General features: G+C 37.5%; 1 protein-coding gene across 6 annotated transcripts in view; it reads right to left on the bottom strand.

Moving 5' to 3' along the window:
• KCNN2 (potassium calcium-activated channel subfamily N member 2) overlaps nt 1-24,711 on the bottom strand; it is a 384,311-nt gene that overhangs the window by 80,687 nt on the left and 278,913 nt on the right. Inside the window, exon 1 of one of the 6 annotated variants that reach the window (XM_074328597.2) lies at nt 21,789-21,900. The exons of the other annotated variants lie outside the window; for them this stretch is intronic. The gene's annotated coding sequence lies outside the window, so the exon portion shown is untranslated. Of the gene's footprint in view, nt 1-21,788; nt 21,901-24,711 lie in introns of those variants that run through there. 6 annotated transcript variants of the gene reach the window in all.

Here is a 24,711-nt window from a genome sequence, read left to right as displayed (position 1 = left end):
GCAGGTGGGATGTTTTTGATGGTTAAGAGTCTTATTACCCATAATGTGGTCCTTGGACCAGCAGCATCAGTATCACCTGGGAACCTGTACGAAAAGCAGACTCTCAGGCCCCATGACCAACCTACTGATTCTAAACTGTACTTTAACAAGATGCCAGGTGACCTCTCAGCACGGCAGAGGTTGAGCAGCACCAGTGTAGGGTAGCACCATGTGGGTGGGTGGAGGAGGCAGGACAGAGGGCAAAGACAAGAAGCTTAAGGACCCTGAGGCCCAGGGTGATGGTTGTGTTGTCTTTGTGGGGATTGAAAACCTCAGGAATCATGACTGCAGTGGTGGTGGAGAGAAAGTCAGTAAGTCTTCAATGGAGGGGGTGGAGTGGCCAAGAGGCAAGGAGAGAATTGCAACCAGCAGGAGCATCTAAAGCAGGGGTGTCCAAACTTTTTTCAACGTTTTTCACCAAGGGCCATATGCAGTAAAATACACAAACAGCCGGGCCACTCACTCGAGGTGAAGTACGTATTGCCTCACCTGGTTTATTTAAGTAAACTAAATATATTTTTGGAATTTGCTGCGGGCCAATTAACAATGGATCATGGGCCCAGTTGGCCCGCGGGCTGCAGTTTGGACACCCCTGATCTAAAGCATGTGTTACAAAAGTGCTGGGATCTTCAAGGAGTAGGGAGAGAGAACACTGGTCTGGAAGCAGAAGCCAGAAGCAAGAAGGACACCGGCAACACCTCTAGCAAGGAGGTAACTGAGGTATACAAGTGAAAACAACCACCATCCACGAAAGCTCCCAGAAAAGCAGTGTCCCCAGAGGCAAGTAATCGTTTAGGTTACCAAGTGTAACACTAACACACCATCCGACCCACAGCTGTCAAGGTGCCAAAAGCATCAAAGGGGGGCAGGTTTTGTTTCTTTGGGTTCTCTTGACAATTCAAACAAACTACGCAAATGCTTAAATCTCTAAATATGAAATGCTTTAAAAGTATGCAACAGTTTATTTAAATAATGCATTTCTGGCTATGAGATAGTGATATATGCATACAACTTCAAAGGCATTGATAAAAAGAGTCTTTAACTTGGTAAATAAAGGTGACAAAGTCTTTCCAATAGTTGTCTTTAGGAGATTTTATTTTCATAAATCCTTATATGGCATTTAAAAAAATGTAACTTACTGAATCCTCATAACATCTGGATAAAGTAGGTACTATTTTACCCCCACTTTACAGATGAGTAAACAGAGGCACAGAGTTTAGGTAAGATCCACAAGCTCTCACAGCTTGTAGACAGAGGAGCTGGGATTCGAAGCCAGGCCATCAAGCTCCAGGGTCTATGCTATTATAACCACTGTGTTGCTTCTCTTCAACTCAATGTATAAAAGTTGCTTTGAAAAGAGAAAATCAGAGCTCATTGGACATAAGAAACTTTACACAACTTGTGTTTGCTTTCAAAGTAGACTTATCCCAATTTCATTTCAGACAGTAAGAAATCAATCTTCTATTTAAAGAGTCTTAGAGAAGGCCATGTCATTACTTCCCCTGATAAATGATTTCAGTGTCAAATGCCTCTCACTGTCAAGGTATTTATTCTCCTTACACTTAACCTGAAACATTGCTGTTGTGATTTAAGCACATTTTCCTTTTGCACTTTTCTGAAGACCAGCCTCCTAGGCTCTGAAAATTTAAATGCTTTCCATTTCAGGGATACCTCCCTCCCTCCTTTTTTTCCTTTCACATCCTAGAAATCTCCATGCTGAATCATTACATTCATCAGACTAAGTCCAAAATGCACTAACTGTGATTCCCTTGCTAATATTTTCTTAACTGGGAGCATTAGAGGTCAGAAACATCACAGGTGTTTGGTGGAGCGTCCTTATGTGACTTGAATGGAAAATACCTCCATGGTGAGGTTTTCAGAACAAGCAAGTGTCACCAAGGAGATGTACTGTCTTTGGGTCTCACTCTCAGTAAACATAACCCAGAGGTTCTGACTAAATACATATATAGGACCCAACACTGCAATGCTGTTCTTACAAATCACCTCAACCTGTGTCACTAACCAGCAACAACAAGACTATCTACAGTTATAACAATAATTTAATAATAAGAATTCAGTGGTTTCTATTATACTTTGGGTGCATCAAGCTTCTCAAGAGCTAAGAACTAATGAATTACCAGAAGAAAGCAAATGTGTGCAACGATCTGTATGTATGCCAGTGACACAGGCCTTAAATTTACAATGTTATATCTTTTAGAATCCCTGAAATTCCTCTTAAAATGTATATTTTTATAAATCCCCCTTGGTTGTCATAGAAATAAGTAAAATGAATTTAGTGCACGCACCAGAACAGGGCACTCATCTGCACAACCCAACAGCTCCTTAGAAGCACTGAGAGCCTACCCCCCCCCGCCCCCCCGCTTCCATCAACATTTGGCTAAACTTTATGGACATACCGTATTTCCCCCCAAATAAGACCTAGCTGGACAATCAGCTCTCATGCATCTTTCGGAGCAAAAATCAATATAAGATCCGGTCTTACATTATATTATATAAGACTAGGTCTTATATAAGACCTGGTATTATATTACATTATATTACATTACATTATATTACATATTATACCTGGTCATATATTATAGTAAAATACGACTGGGTCTTATAGTAAAATAAGACCGGGTCTTATGTTAATTTTTGCTCCAAAAGACGCATTAGAGCTGATTGTCCGGCTAGGTCTTATTTTCTGGGAAAACACGGTAATACATAGTCCAAAGTCTCTCAAGCCTGTATAGCTGACCTTGACCAGCCAGCTAACAAAGTCAGCAAGTTTGAAATGCACAGTGGTCTTTGGGGCCGGTCAGGGTGGGTCCAAGGGCCAGTCAGCCAAGCCTCTTGCCAGCCTGGTAACCAAAGTCTGACCACCTTAACTTTCTGAGCTTCAGATTCTCCAGCTATAATTTGAGCATAAACTGCATTTCTCACATCATCCCTCTTAAAGGGACACTTTTTTTTTTTTTTTTTTTTTTTTTACCTAATCACCTCCCAGGATATTTTAATATCACAGGATACTATAGATCAGATTTTTTACTTTATGTATATTTAAATTTTATATATAAAGACTGTTCATCACCCAAGAATCAGTGTTTACCCCCTTGAAGGTGATATCTGCCCTATTGAGAATGTGGGGGTTACTGATGACTGTTTTCCAGGATCATTCAGCAAAGAGTTAATAGGCAAGAGTAGGCACCAGGCATAGTCCAGATCTTTCTCTCATGCAGCTGACATCTTAGTGGTTTACCTAAGTATATGCATGCCTCCTTGAGAACAGGCAGACTTAATTTTTATCATAAAGCATCGCTATATTACAGATTGCTAGGTTCGGGCAAATAACGTCAATGGATCCACAAAGCTTGATCACCACACTGAAAGCACATCTCTAGAGTGCCTACCGACAGCCTCCAAATTATCACAGAACACAAAGCACAGAATTTGAGCTGGGAGGAACTGAACTGATTAGTCCAACTTCTTCATTGTGCCAATGAGTAAAGCAGCTCCATTTTGATGTGTATTTTTTTTTTTTTTTTAACCTCTGTTGTCAGGAAGAAGGCCCTCCATGGAGCTACAAGCATATCTAGGTATTGACAGGTGGTTCGCCAAGGTAAAATCCTTATAAAAATGTTTCCATTCTTTTTAATTTGTGAAACTTTAATAAAGGAAAGGCAAAACATAATATTTAACTGTGCTTTAACTTGATAACACAATACCAGATTCATCTTTTAAAAACTCCTTTATGTTAATTACTTAATGCTGAAAAGATTGTTATACATTTAGAAGTGTCTATGAAACAATCTTTGTTCATTTTTCGTTTCTCCTAATTTCTGGACTTTTCAATGAAGTTATGAATCACAGAACCTCAAGAGACCAAAGCTCACATATAATCACATAAAAGCATGTCATGGGCATAATAACTGAAGGGAATGTCACCCTCTCTTTTTTCCTGCAAATCAAAGTTCAGGGTTAGTTCTTCTTGACTGATGATAAGAAAAATCCTTGTTTTCTGGTTATTTTTAGGGGAAAATAAACTCCACTGTGTGCTAATTTTTGTAGAGGCTGAATGAGGACACTGAAGAGTCATTCTCAAAGCATTACAAGTTTTTTCTTCCTCATGTGAAGTAAAGCAAAACTGTGCCCCAAGGAGTCAACAGACAGACTCTATTGCTACTAGGACAGTGAAGAGTGAAGGTACAGAGTAGGAAAGGGACCTTGTGACAGGGTTGAAGCAGATGCTACTGTTAGAGAGAAAATACAACCCAGCCCTGGAATTTGTCTCTTCGAGCTGCCAATGGTGAATAAGCAGCAGGTGCAGAAAGAGAATGACAAGTGTTCTCAGATGGTGACAGGTTGCCTAATGATACACATATATCAGTTTTCCTCAACTTCCCACAGCACTGAAGGAGAGAAAGTTCAACCCTGCACGTATGCACGCTGTCCTCCCAAGTTCAGCCATCCTTTCCAACAGTTTTGAGAATAAATGTTTTATCACTAACTTTTTTCCTCTTTGTAATATCAATTGTGATGTGAGTTGAGGCTATCTCAAACAGAAGCCATGCGCTCATCAGGCAGATAAAAGGCTACACCGAAAGGGCTGCTGACTCTTGGGGAGGATGGAGGAGAGATCGAGGCAGTCAGCGTTAGCTCCATTATCTATTTCTTACCCACCTCCTCACCTCTATGGCAGTCAGATATCTGGGAGGTTAGGTACAGGCACAATATTTTTTTTTTTTGTCTATTTGTTTTTGAATGCATGTCTAAACCTTAAATTCTAGGAGGCATCTGCCTCACCCTTCTTACCCAGCTATAAAAGAACTTACATCCTCCAATCCACTATCTAACACATTCCACTGATTTGTCAGCTATTTATGGAACAGCTACAATGTGCCCAGCACTGAGTTAGGCCGCTGACTCATCTACAGAAGAAACCAGAGAATGTAGGCAACTTATCACCATTCTCAACCAGGACCTAGCATGGTGCTGTTGACAGATGGATAAACGAAGCAATGCATGAAAGAAAAATGACTCTGCCTTACAGAGCTCATGGTCTGGTGGGTCCAACACAAATAGCCAAAGTAGTACATGTAATCCTAGTTAGAAAGTGAGGAGAGATGGCCTGTCTACGTAGGTTAGAGATGAAAGTGTTTTAGAATCTCTGAAGAGAGAAACACAACACATCTTAAATCTGTATTCAAATGATCTTTCACTGTAAACATTTAACTAAACTACTCCAAACACCATCAAACAGAAGCAACCCCATATTTGTGACAAGTAAACCCTGTGGCCATTAACCAAGGTGTCAGTCAGTATGATTCCTACTTCTTGTTCCAGTGGGATTCAGTAGTGCGGAATGTCAGATGGTATCACCAAGAAACTCAGGTTTAGCCAGCCAGTAAGGCACTAAAATTGTTTTTATTATACATACTACTCTGAGGGAATTTCAGTATATTTAAAAATAGAATAAGTTGGTCCAAGGAAAGAATAGGATTTTTCAGGAGTTGGTAAGGGCATCCTTTGGGGTTCCAGTGGCTTGAATGACCCTTTGTGTGGTTGACAGGATTTAAGAATTGATACTTGGACAGATAAACTTGAAAATTCCTTCCATCCCAAAGCTTCAAAAACCTTGTGACCCTGAGACGCAGATGTGTGCATTTTAGGATTGTAGGTGTAGGTAACACAGAATTACGATTCTTACATGTGCAAGAACTAGAGTATATTAGTTCCTTGCTGAATTTCCTTAGCAGTTGTCACGTGAATCTGAAGAGGCAATATTTTGATATTTATGCAGAGTTTGTAATATTTAAAAGCAGGACAGTTCAGCTCCTTATTCATACCAAGGCCTTGGGTAGAACAAATTGTAATATCTTTCCTTTACTGAATTTAGATTATCGTCATGTCTTCACCAGGCTTGCTTTCTATACGAAGCTTTATCTTCCATTTCATGGAGACCAAAGGTCATCTGATGGAAATTCCCTTAATTTCTCTTTGAGCCTTAACCTATTTTCCCCCGCTTCCTCTTCCCATCTCTTTAGACGAAGGTGGTACCTGGACTTGTTTAAACAATCTTATTCTCTTCTTTCAATGTCCCTTTGGCATCTCCAAAATAGATCCCTTCATTGCCCCCTCCTTCAACTCTCCCCTCTTGTGTTCAGTATCTTTAAGTCCCCACAACCCTCACCATTTCACACAAGTTAGAATCTCAGATTCCTCTTCAAAGCCTTCTCTCTGACCCCTGTACAGTCACTGGGTACTACTCTCTTAGTACCCGGAATGTGGAAGGATCCATTCCTTAATGCAGGCTCCTCTCCTCTGACCTAGATCTGGTGATACACAGCCTCTCAGCTGGATTTCCTGTTCTCAGATGCCCTTTACAACAACGCTGCCAGTGTTTTCCTTCTAAAGTATGGGCAGCCTATATATACTAATCAGAGACCTAAAACCCTTCAGGCTCTCTCCAGTGTCTCGAGCGGAGTTTCTGAAAGTATAGGATATAGGCAGTGGTGAACGTTATAGGAGGTATTTGAGATGAATTTCACTAGCAGAGACTCGCGATTAAAAAATACCATATCTCTTAGTAAGTCATTTGTTTTCATTTTGATCCTCTTTCGATCCTTCTGATATGCCTAAGAAAAAGCACTAGTTTTGTGCTACTAGGTCAAGATCAACCCTTAAGCATTTGTTGATCTCCCTTTGTAACAAGGCTATAGGCTCAGCTCAGAGCAGTAGAGAAGGAAGAAGGTCAAGTTAGAATTTAGTAACAGTGTTGGGTTTTCTGGATTTATTTCAAGCAAGAAATATAAGTTTATCATTTACCATGGTGATAGCAAGTTCCTTTTAAAGTGAAGGCATTCAGCAAAAATAAATGTCAACTTAACAAAGGTTCTAATAAAAAGTAATGCAGGTGAAACAAACATCACGAAGGAACAGACCTATAGACCAAAATCCAGACTCCTCAATGTCCTGCACATCACCCCCAGTTTAGCAAATCTCCAACCACAATCCATAAACTCTTTGCTGTGGTTGCAGATGCCTCTCTGCCCCGGACCAAGCCCTGTACTTTCCCTTCTCCATACCCCTTATTTAGGCTGTTCCTTCAGTCTGGGCTAGCCTTCCCCACTTTTTGGCCGATTTATTTTAAATCCCAAATCAAATGTTGTCTTCTCTAAAGTCTTCCCTTAAATTGTTAAATTATGATTTAACTATCTGTGTGCTTGTCTCTCAGCTATGGTACTTACCTTATTCTCTCTCACGTTATAGTTTATTTACATATTTACCCCCACTATACTGCAAATTCCTAGAGTGAAAAAACTGTGTCATTTTTATATTTATGCTCCCCACAACCAATTAGAAATGCATATATACATGATATATATATATGGGTGTATATAAATATATCTCATATTTATATACACATATATATGAGGTCAGACAACTAAGTTTGCGAATTCATCCTAGAAAAAGTGCTCCATACCTCATTGCTGAATCTCACTACAGTCACCTTCGAAGTACTCCCCTTGGGAAGCTATGCACCAAGGCCAGCGCCTAGTCCACCCTTCAAAGCAATTTTGGAACTCTTTTTCTGGAATGGCCATTGAAGCCACTGTCGTATTATCCTTGATGTCCTGAATGTCACCAAAATGTCTTCCTTTCAATATTTTGTTTATCTTTGAGTAAAGAAAGAAGTCATTGGGGGTCAAATCAGGTGAGTAAGGAGGGTGTTCTAATACAGTTATTTGTTTACTGGCTCAAAACTCCCTCCCAGGCAATGCCATGTGAGCTGGTGCATTGTTGTGATGCAAGAGCCATGAATTATTGGCGAAAAGTTCAGGTCATCTAACTTTTTCAGGCAGCCTTTTCAGTACTTCCAAATAGTAGTAAACTTGGTTAACTGTTTGTCCAGTTGGTGAAATTCATAATGAATAATGCCTCTGACATAAAAAAAAAGGTTAGCAACAGCATTGCAACAAGTTCACGAACTTAATTGTCACACCTCGTATACTTGTAAATGAGATGATGATTGGTAATTTTCTATCTCATCTCCTTGCCTACTCTAGGATCTATTTGTAGCACTTATTTTTTCTCTTAGTAAATGACTATCTTTAGAAATAGTTCTTAACATAAACAAGGACACTTCTAACTTATGTAGAAAATAACTTACGAAATACATTCTAAGCCCCTGAAGAGGGTAGATTTTTATTAGTCTTCTCATTTAAACTCATATGATTTAGTTTTTTTTGCCTATTTTTTTTTTTTTTTTGCAGGGTGGTGGGGGGATAAGTAGGTGGGAAGCTGTGTTCCAAACTAATTAGGTCTGAGAACTTGAGGACAGGGCCTTAAAGATTAGCAAAACACACAGAATTAACTACTGATTCTCTTATCCAACAACTATCTATTGATCACTGGCTTTGTTCCAAGTTTTATGCTAGAAGCATACGGAAAATCAAAGCTACCACCCCACCCTCAAGGAACCAAGGGGTGAATCAGTTACACAGTACTCCTTGAAAATGGGGATGTGTGCCTTGTTGCTTTGCTTCCAGTGACTCTCAATTGACAATGAACTTACTGAACTCCAGGTTCGCCAGCTCATGTGTTGGGTCCTAGGATATGTGTACTTCTCTGTTTTGGCTTGATTTGCTACCGTATATGATTTGTGACTTTTACCTCCTAAGACAGTATCTGACCAATCGATAATAATGGGCCCCGAGGTTCATAAAACTTCAGACTCTACTGATTATAAAAGTACTAATCATTTGCCAGGGAAAATGCCAACTGACCTTAGTAGAACTTGCTTTCTGAGTAATTCTAGTTAGATTTGTGCCGTTATCTTTGAGTCTCTACGATGGTCTGTTCTACAAGACCCATGTTTTCTCACAGAGAACAACTTTTGGCTGTGACCAAAGCAAACTCCAGGGGACAACACAGTTATACTTACCATCTTGGCCTCATCACCACAGTGTCCATGATGACGAGAAGAATTGACCTCCCACTGAGCTAACAGGTACTGAAAAGATGGCATTCAAATACCGGGGGTGCCAAAAAAATGTATACATCTGACTTGTATTCATCTTTTGTTACTGGTATATATTGAGCATTATAATTCTAATATAGTTTTTTCCTTTCTTAAAATGTGTATACATTTTTTGGCACCCTATGTGTGTGTGTGTGTGTGTGTGTGTGTGTGTGTGTGTGTGTACATATATATAATATATACTTATTATATATGTATATAAAAATATAGTACATATGTGTGTATGTGTATTTATCACTCAAATTTTATATATGGAATATCCAAACATTCTGAGTCCTTAAGAGACTTGCACACACACACACACACAGCCTTTTTCTTTGTTTTTGTGGAAAACTAGGGCACGTCTAAACAATCTCTTTAATATGGAGATGCAACTATGAGTAGCACACGTTCTCTTTCTGAGTCATATTTTCCCTTTGTGCCTAGCAGTGATTTTAGAAAAGACTAATTAGCAGAATGGTATTTGTAGAACACCAGTGACTAAACACAGATAATGAAAACCTGAGAACCATAAGGGTGGTTCCTTTCAAAACATACCAAGAAGATTAATTTCAATTTGAATACAAATGAGCAAATTACAGATACATTCTTTTAAAATTTAATCTACCTGAAAGCTTAACCCACATGTTGGCTTTTTTGTTTTCTATTTTACAATTTCACTTAAATATGTTGGTTCACTAGTAACCATAACTCAAGATTTCTTCCTTTCCAACAATCTATAAAAAGCAAATATAATATATGCTTAAATCAAGAACATCCAAGGCTATGTGCAAAATAGATTGGAAAGTGGTTAAGACAACTTAAGGCTGTATTGGAAAGGTACAAAAATCTGTAGCATTCAAAAAATAAACTTGTTTTGAGAAAGAAGCACATTGCAATTTTTAGTCACATCCTACCTATCTGTCTTAAGTATGAAATATGTGTCCATCAAAAACATCCGGGAAGGAAGGGGAATATTATTTTTACTGAACTCAAAAACTGCTCTGCAACTATAGTCCTTTGGGGTCAGAGCATGCCCAGCCAAAATGAGACAGATCTACAGCCAGTCTGAAGGATCAGATGGAATGAAGAAGTGAGAAGGGGGAAGTGGTGATGCTACAATAATAGGAAATTCTTATCAAGCAAAAATGTCAGTAAAGTTCCAGATCACCTATAAAACATGTCTGTGAACGCTTTCTTAAGGTAATATAAATATTGTTATCACAATCATGATATTGTTCCAGATATCTGGTATCTTAGCCAAATTATATCTTTTTCCTTTATGCTTTTCTGAGAAATGGATATTATGTTTATGGAAAAGGCAGTAATGCTTAAGAGAAATAGCAAGGAAACCACATGAGAAGACGTACTTGAGATTTGTGTAAGAAAATCAAACAGGAATTATTTTAATCTCTTGATGGTCAATTTCTCCCATGTTAAGGAACATAAACCAACTTGATAGAAACAGTCCTGTATTTGGAAGCAGAGATGATAGGACAAAGGCAATCGTGGTATGTTATGACGATACTCTGTTATATAACAGCAGTAAAAATCATTTTACCCTTAAAACTGCCAACGATAAGCAGCATGGAGCCACTGCTTTACCCAAAGCTCAGTTACATATGGTAGAGAACAACACTGCCAGAAGACTTTAGATTAGTTTCCTAGTCAAAGCAAAATCATTCTGCCAATGTTCAATGACTACATTTTGGAAGCGTCAATTCTAAATCTATCCCAAGATCTGCTCCTCCACAACCTCCAGAACAGATTTCTTAATGACTCTGTTTCCACTGATATTACACAAGGCCAGTGGGATCAAAGCTCAGGGGACTAGATCCCTCAATAGGTCAGAGCACTACTTTCAAGTCTTGCTGCGTTATTGTAGATGAACAGAAGAGGTAGTTTTGTTTAGTATTGTTTAGTAATTCATTAAAAATGAATTATACCAGCATCTAGCTGGTACTAATCAGGATAGCTTAGGTCACTGATTAACATCCGTATGACACTTGTACCTATCACTTAAACCAATATCAATATTTGATCCTTGGTCACAAAAGGCAGCTTATATTTAGCCCTAAACATATTATAATGATTATTTTAAAAACAAACAAACAAAAAAACACCCTCCTTACTTAAGCTGGGACAAATATAAATTCATTGTCTGAAACACCGAAAAATCTTTTGTAATGGATTATATCACACATTGTGCTCAAAACAAATTTAACAAAAATGATGTCACTTTAAGATCAGTAAATTTGTTCTGTAAGATGATAGTAAATACTTTAGGCTTTGCAGACCACATAGGGTCTCCATCAAATATCCCCTTCCCCCTTTCCACACAATAATTTAAAAAAAATTAAAAACTGTTCTTAGCTCATGGGCTATACAAAAACAGTGGCCCAAATTTGGCTCATGGGCCATAGTTTGAGAACCCCTGCTTTAGATAGCTCAGCACACTGGGAAGATTATTTTCATTCCCTCCGTTCTCCCTGATATCTGTCCCCACAAAAAAATGATGAATAAGAAGCACAAATTAAGACAAAGACTAAAGCAGATAAAATCTCTAATAAAAAGTAAAACTGGATGAAGGACCATGAACAAAAGTCTTACATTATCTTGCAGATAGACTACTCGGATTCTTTAGTTATGTGGTTACTTAAAGAGATGATTGTATGAGGAAGTTAAATTTGGTGGTTTAAAACTCATGATGCTTTTTCCCCCCTGAAGGGCGTGGTTGAAATTCTCAGAAGTTCTGCAGCCCGTGGTGAATAGCCCTTGTTGTGTGCATTTCTAATAGGAATAAGGCTAGTTCCCTATTATTCTGAACAAGGCTTTCAGGAAGTACCCATGACATTAAACTCATCGCAAGACCGAGGTTGAGCAGCAGAAGGGACAACAGCAGTGATCTTAGAACATGGGAAGTTTCATGAAAGAAAGACGAAATGCTGCTTTAGGGGCACTCACATCCATTTGCATGCTTCTCTGCACTGTGGAGCTCTGTCACTAATGTCGCCTCAGGGTGGGGTTCCCTCTGCCCTCCCTTTGTTGGTCCCAGTTAGTGATCGTAGCCTCACAGATGCTGAGAGCCTATAAAGTGTCACCTAAGATAAAAGACCCAGAAAGTCTGTCAGAAGTCTGTGTGCGCCAGCAGAGTAAATGAAAGTGCTTCCAGGCTGAATGCTGAGAAGGTTTCAAACTGTGAACGTTGCCTGTCATGTTTTCGTGAGGCCTTCTGCCTGTCAGTCTGACACATAACAAAGGTTTCAGATTTCCAAGACCAATGTGCCCGCAGTCTTCAAAAATTCAGCAAGTGCTATTTTCACCCCGCCTTCAAAGAAATTTTAAATGAACACAGAACTCCTTATTATCCTCTGCTAACTTGCTAAATAGTAAAACTCTAATTACTTGCAAATGAACCAGTTCCTGGAAAATGATAAAATGAAGATATGAGAATTTTCCCACATTTTCCAAACATGATGCTCATGAGTAGTATTCCTTATAAGAACTCTTATGGGGTTAAACTGTGATACATGAAGGAACTCATGAAGTGTTACTAATCAATTAGCCTTCTACTGTTCTGACTGCTGGATGCACACGTGTGCAGGAACATTTACCTCACAAGTCCTCATGGAGCAAAGGTAGTTGGTGTTACTCTGGACCTGACAGCATTAGACGACTCGTAAAGTCTTCTCTGACCCAGATATTAAAGGGCTCTGGGCTGCGGGGATAAAGATGTACTTGGTGTGCTCTTTGTGCTTGAGAAGTTGGTTCAGGTGGGGCTTTTGTAGTATCTCCATTTGCACAGAGTGTAGAATACCATAGGCACTCAAAGAATACCTTTAAACTGGAGAGAGATCTCATCCCTGAAGCTAACCAGGATCGGATATAAGTTTCAAGTATCTTATGCCAATGATTAATGACTACAATAGTTTTCCTTGTTCGAGACCACATCAAAACCGCTGATCATGGCACCTTTGTTTGTTTTACCACCCAACCGTCCATAATCATGCACCTACCCAAAGCACCTGCCCATCATCACGAATACCAATGATATTAGTAGGGATAAAGAACAGGATCGAGATGATAAAGGAAGGGAATGGTGGATGAGAAGAGGAATAAAAGCTATCAGTTTATTAAAAAAATGGAGAATCCTTAAACAGGAATACAAAACCTGACAGAGTGGCCACTTACTTCACGCTGATACCCCAGAGCTTTTTAGAACCTATTTAAAAACAAAACAAAAAACAAAACAAAAATACCTTACTAACCAGTAGAAAGCACAGTAGGCAGACCACCATAATTACAGCAGTAAATCTAAGAATACTCATCCCTTTCCAGACATACAGAAAGCCAAAAATTCTAAGGGCTGGCCACCACTAAGCCAGATTAAAATTACTGACAGAAGAGGCTCTTTCTATATTGGACACTCTCTTTTCTAATATCTTCTAGGACAAAAGCATAAAATTACCCCCCAAATAATAATAAGTTGTGATTCAGGATGATTCTCTATAGATGCCTATCAAAGCCCCAGGTTTGTTCAAAAACAGAGAACTTATGATTATTAACATGCCCAATCACATGAAATATTAGAAACCATTTCTATAAATCAAGAAAGCTACTAAATTTAACTTTTCACTATGATCACTGACAACAGGTATTTTCTACCAATCCAACTCAATCTGAAAACTTTGCGTCTCACTTTGTGGCTTTCATATGTACAGACCATGATTCTTACATGAAGTTTCATAAGAGGCTTTAAAGCTACATTAGATAACACAAAGTCTGCAAAAACTTCTTTTCAAATTGCATCTTAATGTTTTGTTAGAACATTAAATACAATTCAATAAACTAAAATAGTGTGTGTTATGTAACACAGAAAGCTTTCAGAACACTAAATCTAGGAGAGGAGACCTGAAAGCAATGATATTAGGCAGTAGTCACTCAAAAATTTTTTGCCCCTGAGCCACTGTGGAGTACTGAATGTCAAATAGGAACTGCCACATCTCTGTGAGTTGTACTATGACATCCTGTCACTATGATACAAAGCAAGTGACGAAGCGCAGTCAAACAATGGTCAGGCAGCCCAGAGCTAGATTATTCCTCTTGCAAAGTCATGAGTGTGGGCTGTCATAAGATCTAGCAGGGCCACACAAAGGGGGGGGGGGGGGAGCTTGGTTCTTAATAATCTTTAGCTACGTACCTAAAATGGTGTCAGACATGTGACAAATGTTTGCTCTTGGTTGTAAAAAAAAGCTGTAGACCAATGAAATCAAATTATTACCTCAACTGGGAAAACAAAAATAAAAACACAAGAATCTTAAATATCTCCATGGGAGGCAAGTCAGGAACATCACCCTAAATGTAAAAATGATATATTCTCTGGCTTTCATTTTTCATAGCTACTCTAATCATCAAAGTAATGCAAGAACTAGAAAGATATTTCTCCCTTGATCCTTCACCTCTTTCCTGTTCCTAGAAAATAGTGGTTACCAGAAAGGCAAAAAGGGCAGGAAGCAGAAAACTTAGTAAGAGAAGCAAGTCTCTTCAAAGAGCTCACAGTCCCTGGGTATATGTACCTGGTTTTTTTCCTGTTTGGCTTTGGGAGGTGAGGCAAGATTGATTTAGAAAAAGGCAAGCATGTGTAGCTTCCACATACTCAAAATACACTAGAATAAAATATTTGCAAATCAAATATCTGATAACCAGTGTAGATAAAGGCAAATGACCGAGTTTAAAAATGAGCAAATCATTTAAATAGACATTTGGCCTAAGATATACAAATGGCTAATGATCACATAAAAGGTGTTCACCATCATTAGTCATTGGAGAACTGCAAATTACAACCATAATAAGGGGTCACTTTACACTCACTAGAATGCTTATAAGATTATATAAGTATGTCTGTGTGTGTGTGTGTGCATGTGTGTGTGTGTGTGTGTGTGTGTGTGTGTGTGTGTGTGTGTGTATGACTGACAATGTGATGACAATGTTGTCAAGGTTGCGATAAAACTGGAACCCTTATACAGCAGTACCTCGGTTTTCAAACGTAATCCATTCCGGAAGACCATTCGAGTTCTGAAACGTTCGAAAACAGCTGACAGCTAGGCCTCAGGATCTTGCACTCAGTGGAAGCTGCATGACATGTTCGACTTCTGAGGCATGTTCGAAAACCGAAGCATTTACTTCAGGGTTTAAGACGTTCGTAAACTGAAATGTTTGTCAACGGAGACGTTTGAAAACCGAGGTACCAGTATATATTGTTGATTTCTGGTGGGAATATAAAATGGTAGAGCCATTCCTACATGGCTACCTAAAAAAAAAGAAGAAACAATATTTATGTAGCGACTTCTGTGCAAAAGTTCACAGCAATACTATTCATAATGGCCACAAACAGGAAACCTTCTAAATATAGGTATGTTAGCTGGTGAATGGATGAGCAAATTGTGGCATATCCTTACAAAAGAATACTATTTATCAATAAAAAAGGAACAAACTATGATACATACTACAAGGATATACCCCCAAATTTAAGCTATGTAGAAGAAGCCAGATGCAAAAACTATATAGTATCTGATTCCATCTCTATGAAAGGCTTAGAAAAGCAAAAGACAGATAGTATATGAGTGGTCGCCTAGGACTGGAGGGAGCAGGGACTTAATGCAAATGAGAACAAGGGATCTTTTGGGGGTTATGAAACTCTTTAAAACTCAGTAGAGGTGATGGTTGCATAGCTGTAAACATTTACTAAAAGCTATTAAGTTATATACTTAAAATAGGTATATAGCTTATGATTCAATAAAGTTGTTCAAAAAGAACCCGATAAGAATGACAAGAATCCTCTTTTCTCTTTACACTTTGGCCAAAAATTACGGTGATACTCCGTGTGAAGGTTTGTATTCCTTTATTTAGCCAGCAAGCATTTATTGAATAATCACCATGTTCTCAAAATGGCTTTGACTTCACCACCCTGCTAAGTTTAAATATCTGATAACTGGGCCTTTTCCAATAACCCTTAGGAATTTGGCAGTGATCAGACAATTTCATCCATGTGCTTTTGAATCAGGGACACAACAGGGTTGGAACTGGCAGAGTCAGAGAGTTCAAGGATTGACACTGGCCTCCTTCGGGCCTCAGGAAGTACCAATAGGCTAGATGTGCCCTACCAGGCCGGCTAGCAGTGGAGAAACAGTTCATCTAATCCTGCCTGGGGAGTCAAGCCAAACAGCCTTCCTGACAAAGAGTAGGTACTCTGTACCCCAACACCAGCTCTGGGATACAATTCTAAAACCCACTTCATTCCACAATTGAATTCTCGTATCGTTAAGTGATCCCAATAACATGTACTAAGGTTATGAAAATTTAACATTGTAATGGAAGGGACACTTGTCCATGCTCTGTGCTTGTTCAAAATGTGTACATTTTATTGCATGTAGAGGCATTTTCCATCACTTGAATTTCTTTTGTTATGCTATTTTGCAATAAGGTAACATCAAAAATAAAGGCTGTAAACTTTAAAAAATAGAACATAGAAAATCCTGCAGGCAAGTAGGAAAAACTTGTTTTCTCCAACCTAGCCCCATGTAGGTCTAAGAAACATATCAATTTTCTCAAAGACAAAATAGCTTGAATGTCAGGGAATCAACATTTAGACTTTATGTTCTTTCTTTTTATCTGTAAGTGGTTCTGAAGCTAAATTGCATGACAATTGCATACATACAACTTGTCTAATATACTACATCGATGATCAAAGAGATTTTCCAAAGTCACAAGATGCCCAGGACCCATATTCCATAAAATCTATATATACATCAACATGGGTGTCACGATGGGGAGGACCAATGAATTGACTACGAAATTAGTGAGGCTGAATTTCTGAGCTGTACGGCTTCTCATTTTTTTCTGCTTGAATATAATCACTGCTGGTACTTTCAAGCTACACTCTTCAAACCAGCATCTCAAAGCATCTTGGCAATAAATATTAATCCTCATTGTTCTCTTAGGAGGTAGACCAAAAAAAACCCCAAATCATATCTATATAGGAATAAAGAGAGAATTGAACTTGAGAGAGTACTGGCTTTTCCTTTCATAAGACTTTAACGACCAATTTATTTGGAAAACATTATACTGAGCATGGATACTTTGCAAGTCACAGATGCATGATGAATGCTTTGGAACTGCCGACTTTTATAACTTGAAAGGGCTCATTTTAAAGTGGTGACTCATTTATGAGTTTGAAAATGCTATATCTGTATGTATGAATCAGACCCTGGAAGTATTAGTTTACAAAGTATTACATTACCATCAACCACAAATTACAAATCCATTGATGAAATGCTTGGAGTTTACTTAGCAACAGCTGAAACCTGAAGTAGTGAGAAATAATCTTATTATTCAGTATACTGTAATAAATTAAGGTGCCAGCAGGATGTTTTCCTAGCACTGCAATGCATATTTTATGACTACTTTTACAACTATCAAAGAAACTTGGTCACAGGAAACATGTTTCAAATTTAAGTAAATTAACAGGAAATAAGGCATCTCTGATGGTCAGGGCTTGAAAAGAAGTAGGCCCCTGAGCGAGTCTCCTGAAAACATAAAATAAAACCATAGATGGCAGAGCAAGCTAGTGTTCAGAGATGTAGCTCGTCATTTCAAATTCTCCAACATTTGGTCCTATATAAATAATAAAAATAAATAAATAGAACAAATGAGACTTTCCGTTTCCACCCATCTCTTCTTTCTTGAAGAACTGTCTTTATATCATATGAAAGAACAAAAACAAACTGAAACTTTTTGAAATGAGAAACTTGAAAATTAGAACCCAGATCATTTAACCATTCCAGTTTATCACATATTGAAACTTAAAGTTCAGTTTTATCTAAAATCATACAGAAGAAGCCACAAATGTACAATCTTAGAGTAACAGATTCACACCTAGCCACAAAAAGATAACCACCACAATGCTGAATTAATATTTGAGATGTAAACAGCTACCATTCTACATTTGGTTTTATTGGTGCTCAGGAATAAGGGCATTCATTTTACCTTAATATTAACATATAGAAAATTGAGGTGATACTCAGGCCATATTCAATAGGAAGTGGAACCACAAATCGTATATCCTCTATGGATTGGTGCTAAAACGATGGAAACCTGTGTAGTTACAAAATAGGATATTCTCATCCTACAAGGGCTTTCCTTACCAACTTCGTAATACAGTGTCAGAAGACATAACGGATCCTTGTGTTAAAAGCAGCCATTTTCCCATGTATGAGTAAAATCATATGGTTCTCGACTTTTCTGTCTGACTTATTTCACTGAGCATGATAATCTCAAGATCCATCCATGTTGTCGTAAATGGCAACATTTCATCTTTTCTTATGGCCAAGTAACATTCCATCATATACATGTACATCTTCTTTATCCAATCATCTGTCAAAAGACACTATGGTTGTTTCCATGTCATCCCAATAAGTTTAATAAAAGAAAACAAATCAGAAACAAAAGAAAAAAAGGCAGCTATTTTGTATGAAATATACGTTGTATAAGGTTTCATTATGGGCTATGATTTGACTGTTATACTCCACAATATTTTATGTTATAATAAAGTAAGTTTCAAGTGGATTTCAGAAATCATCTGCCAGGCAATTTTAAAAAAACACAGTGGAGGAGACTGTTAGTGACAGTGAAAAAAACAGAGAAAAGTCTAACTTGACTAATGGAAGAAATGAAACATACTTTTAAGACACTGAATAGTAGATGCCAAACAAACTGGAACTCCAATCCTCAGGTTGTCTTTGATAATTTAAAAAATAAATACCAAATTTATTTTCATCCATTAGTTTTTAGTGATAGAAAAAATTATTCTTAATCCATCTAAACTGCAGTTTAGATTATTAGAGGCTATTTAAAAGAAATTCCATTGTTTGCTTCTCCAGTTTTCCCACTTTGGAAAAAAGTAAACCATTCTTAAGTCATTTTTAGAAAATTTTCCTCTTAACTAATGCATACTAATTAATGCATACTTAAAAGCTCTTAGAGCTAAAACAATCATACTTAAGAACAATAAACTTATTTAGCCACTAATGTCTTAATTAAATAAATCTTTTTCAGTGACAGAAATAGTTCCTAGCATCTCTAGTTTATTACAGATTATTACAGCGTCTGCTTTTCTGCTTAGTAAAATTGCCACCCAAGTTCCCAGGTCCCTTTTCTTTCCCTCTTCTTCCTCTCCATCCCAAACTCACCCCCTCTCCCACATTACAAAAACTGTAGGAGAAAGAAGTACATATTGAACAAAGAACAATTTTTTTTTTTTAATTCACAAACTGTGCAGAAAGTTACGATCCCTTTCCGTCTCTGAAATTTCAGTACTGACATATGCCAACTGTGTTTCCCAGAAGACGTGTCCAAATAAATGCTCTTTTCCCCTCTTGGATATTTTCAATGCACCTTTATATGTTAAATGCTCTGAGAACCTTTCGAGTAAAAAAAAAAAAAAACAAAAACAGCACAAAACACTTTCTTTAGTGTAACATAGCACTGGCCCACAGCGTCCAATCCTACATCTTCCAAAACAGCTACTAACCTTCCCCAGAAACAATGTCAAGTGATAGAACATACACTTTGGGTTGGACACTCACCTGTGATACTATTGCAGAACCAGTGAAGCCTCAAAAAGTAAATGTCTGGATGGGATAATTACTAATTTTCAAGAACCCAAGCTCTGGGATTTGTACTTTTTCTAAACATAAATGTTTCTCAAGTTTTTCCTGACACATTTGATTAAATGTCTTTGGTCTACGTCGCTGTGGACATGAGATCACTTAACAGCACCAGGCCACACTTCCCAGGCCACTTCAGAAGAGAGTGCTCTTTCCAGGCCTAAAATCCACCTCAACACAAGGCCAGACCAGAATCAAAGAGAGAAGGGATATTGTGATCTGCTTTGGGGAAGCCTCCTCCTGACAAATGTAGGCCACAGAAATAATGCCAGATATTTGCCACTCTGTTTCCACCTATCATTGATGGGGGAAGGGGGCCAGGGAAAGAAAGAAAGAAAAGAAAAGAGGTTTTATTACTTATAGGTGAATCAGAGGTACATGATATGCTAGGGTAAGTAATACTACAAGGAACAGATGCCTTCTAAAGAATGCCCTCCTCAGTGGAGAACATTTTCCAGAAACCTCTAGATGTGCTGTGTTCAGAAGGCGAGGGATAGGTTTGCAAAACAAACTTCTCCAGAAATCCATCTGCCTTTCACTCTCTCAATATCTCTCTCCTTTTAAAAACATTCTTAGACTTATTCTAAGTAACTGAGAAGAGAATTTGTATCAGGTGTGACTCCTCTAATATAGAGAGAATGCTTGGATAAACAAAAGATGGATCCCGGTGGAGTTCATTCAAGTCCAAACTCCAAACTAAAGAAATGAGAGAGGTGTGTGTTGTATTAAGTATTGCAAATTTCACAAAAGGAAAGGAAAGGAAGGAGAGTGGGAAACATCTAAGGAAGTGTAAGATGCAGGTGACATCATATTCAAAATCAACTGTGAAAAACAAAGTGCATTTTTTATATCTTTGTATCTTACAAGTCACAAAATGGAGATAACGTGCAGCCAAATGGGAAGCTTATTGAAAAACATAATGTGGAAAATCTTCTATTACTGCAATGCTGATTAATGATTTACTTTTCTTTACATATTTGTACAATTACAAAATGCTACCTTTGGAAGAGGAAAGCTTATGAATCCATTTAGTTTGCAATGAAGAAACAAAGGCAAAAAGAATCGATCTGCTTGGCCTGAGGTCACTCAGCCCCTAAATTGTACAACTGGTACTAAATCCCAGTGTCCCAATCAAGAGGCTGGTCTTTCTCCCTTCCCCACTATGCCACAGATTTGTTCCATTTTATGTAACTGCTGGCTACACTCTCATTCTTGATATGAAATGGGCAATTTTCACTTTCTAGTGCTTTATATGAAAACAGGAATGATCCATCATCTAATAATTTGAGCATGCTACAAAACACATGTACTTTGGCCTGCTAAGATTTGGCACAGCTTGCCTCAGGCTTTCTGTGTTTAGTGACGAGGGGTTGTGATAGCTAAGATGAACAGTTTCTGAAAAGAAAATGGAAAGCATGCGTATAATTTTGAGGCTATTTTATTTAATTGGCTCTAGGGATGCTGATGCACTAAAGACCACCCATATAGATGTACATATTGTTAAATTATGCTTTTAAACTCATTGCTACATTGTTATGCATAACATTTAATTAAGATAATCTTCGTAAACTAAATAGGTATATCAACTAAGGTTTTTCCATATTTATTCTTCAATCTTCATAGGTACATCTGCTCCAGAAAATATCATAAGCCTCTAAATACCACGATTGCTAGGAAACAAAGCATTACCATAAGGAGTCTACCATTCTTTAAAAGGAAAACTTTAATCCTTCAAATGCCATATTTATGTAGAGAAGTTCTAAAAGATGTTCAGATAAATGATATTAAAAACTAGTCACTAAAGAATTTCTGGTAAAAGCAGGCAGACTCAACAAACACACTAACCTCAGCTCCTCCCTAGACCCTCTTTAGATGACCATAAGTCATTTTAAAACAAATAAAAACAACAATCAAAGAAAGTATAAACTCACAAGGACAATAAGAATCAGTCACAAGACAATGGTAAAGAAGCGAGAAAGCCAATTGATAACTGATAACTGACTTACCTGACTTGAGAAAGGAGAATTCTAGATCAGCAGTGGTGAAAAATCAAGAAGCAACCATATTTCCACTGAGAACCAACACACCACACCCCCTAAAGACTCAGGAATTCTAGGCACCAGTTTTTCTGTAAGTGGAGATAATGACAGAGCTTTAAATGTGAGGACAGGTTTAAATACTGCATAAAAGCAGTTAGACACCTAGTTTCCCTTTTCCCCTCTGTGGGAGTGGTAATGCTTTTTGCCAACCTGCAGAAGTCTGGAAGTTTATTGTCTGGCGGAGTTAAAACACAAGGTCTATGGGATGACTACAGAGAGCAGGCCTACTGTGCTGCAACTAGGAAAATAAGCAAACGTTCACATATTAACTGGTAAAACCTCTTCTTTGCCCTTTCAATTACCAGATTGCTGTCACAAGGTTTCTACCATCATGGCAGGACAGTAAAAAAGACTTCTGATGGGCCAGATTGTTTAGAGAAACAGAAAATATGTAAAAATAGAAAAATCACCTTTTAGTTAAGCCCGCAGTTGACAAGTTCTAGATTTGTACAGAAAGCATCCAATCAGCTGTTTAGTACCTCACTTGTAAGTATGAGCAGATAGTCAAGGTTACCTAAACACTTAAGAAAAGCTTCTAAAACAGAAGTCAAAACAAACAGGAAAAAAAAAATGAATCTTTGGGGAAACAAGTATACATGGAGAAAAAAATTAGCATTAACATTTCCAGAGAAACAAAACACTATATCTATGAAACAAAAGCATGATGCGATTTTAAACAATCGGTGTTCAGAGGTCAAAAAGCAAACAGTGGAAAATAGTAGAGAAGAAATAAAATCCCAAAAGAAAGTTTGAAAGATAAAATTGAGGTTATCTCCCATACATAGAGCAAAGACAGAGATGGAAAACAATGCAGAAAGAAAATAAGAGAATCAAAGAACTAAACAGAAGGGCCAATATCCAGACAACAAAAAACGGAACAAAAATTATTAAAATAACTCAAGGACATTTCCAAGAACTGAATGACATTATTAATTCCAAGATTGAACAGGCCCACTAAATCCCCAGTACAATGGATTAAAATAGATTCACATCAAGATACATCCTTGTGCAATTTTAAAGCATTAATCCTAAAAGATTCCAAGAAAGAAGGGATCAAAAACGAGAGCAACATATGATTGCTGTATTCTGGATGCCAGAGAAAATGGTCTTCAATATTCTGAGGGAAAGTGATTTCCAATCTAGAGTTTTATATCCAGTCCAGTTATCGATCAAGCATGAGAGAAGAATAAAGACTTGCAATAAAGTTCTCAAAAAATATATCTTTAACTAGCTACTGGAAGATGGATTCTGCCAAAATGAAGGAATAAACGAAGAGAGAGAGAGAGAGAGAGAGAGAGAGAGAGAGAGAGAGAGAGAGAGAGAAACAGGGTTCAAGGAAAAGGGTTCTCAATATACAAAAAAAGGCAAAGGAAATCCCCACGATGATGGAGAGGCAGGTTAAAAAGTCCCAAGAATCATTTCACTAAGGTGAAATTGATACATTGCCCAATATAGTATAAGGATATTTATATATGTGGGAGAATTTAGAGATTATTTAGTGATAAGCATACAGAAAACTGAATAAAAAAATAACAAAACTAAATAAATAAGGCAATTAATTCCAGAGAAAATAAAAAGATCTGGAGGAAAAGCAAAAGGATTATAACATATTATATTGTTCAACAAATGCAGTTCACATTGTCATAATAATATAAACATGGGATATAGACTATTGGTGTTTACATAACTTATTGGGAAAATGGAAATTACTTTTTTTGGGGGGTAGAGTCATGAAAGGGGTGGGTACATGTAAGTGAAAGAGAACAAAAACCCCAACTTCCATAAAAATCTATATGAAAAATCTAGATGTAGCAATATAAGCAATATCATTTAGAAATGTGGAAAGTAATTAACAAAGAAATAGCTAAAAGAATTTAAAGTGATTGCTTCTGGAAAGTCGAAATGTAGGAAGGCTACTGCGGGTTTGCTATTTTTGCAACAATTCTCATATAGAGATTTTTCCTTAGTAAACTCTATATACATATAAACTTGGATTTTCAAAAATTAAATAAAAAAATTAGTTACTACAAAGACCAACATCCTAATATTTAACAGTTCTATAAACTTCTAAGTTGTTCCTCCTATCGGTTTATTGTTAATTTCAACTTGACTTTTCTTAACCAAGGTCACATTAGATCCCCACCCCCATTACGATAGTGTTCCTCCCATTTATATAACAAATCTATTTTTGTTTGTTTGTTAAATGGCAAGGTTAACGTCACTGACACTTAACTGATTTATTCAGACTCACTGAGCACCTCCTGAATTCTGAGATTCTGTGTCTAGCTCTAGACCGCCAGAGTTCTTTAGACAATAAAACAAGTATACAATGCCCCTTTTTACTAACTACTGAGAGTTCAATAAAACAGAATATTATACTTATTAGTAATCAGGTGAACACTATTATAAATAGGAACTACAATCAACAAACCACTTGGAGACATTTCCTAAAGGTCAGATATCTTGCATCACCACTTTTCCTCCAGACTTCTGTCTCAACAATAAACACTATAACCAATGGGGCACCAAAATGATTCAGTATTACCACTGAACAAACATTTCTGATAGAACTCTCTATCCATAGAGTTTGCAGATTTATAAATTTTGACAGATTATAAAGGCAGCCCTCTATTGAAAACTGATCAAGTTAGAAAAATACATAATCATCAAGGCATTGCTGTATGTAGAAATCTTAAGAAATGTCTTGTAACACTCATTTAAAGGAAGCCCATGGGAAAAGCCTGAATTTTTCAAGAGTGAATCACTACATGCCTCTAGTCTAAAATGTGTTCTTTCTCCCACTTTCAAGGACACCATATGGCAAATTATG

The sequence above is a fragment of the Rhinolophus sinicus genome, chromosome 3, assembly GCF_057876585.1.
Source record: "Rhinolophus sinicus isolate RSI-liver-muscle chromosome 3, RSI-T2T, whole genome shotgun sequence".
Taxonomy (NCBI): domain Eukaryota; kingdom Metazoa; phylum Chordata; class Mammalia; order Chiroptera; family Rhinolophidae; genus Rhinolophus; species Rhinolophus sinicus.
The sequence above is the reverse complement of the archived record's forward strand: the minus strand, read 5'-3'. Positions and strand labels throughout refer to the sequence as shown.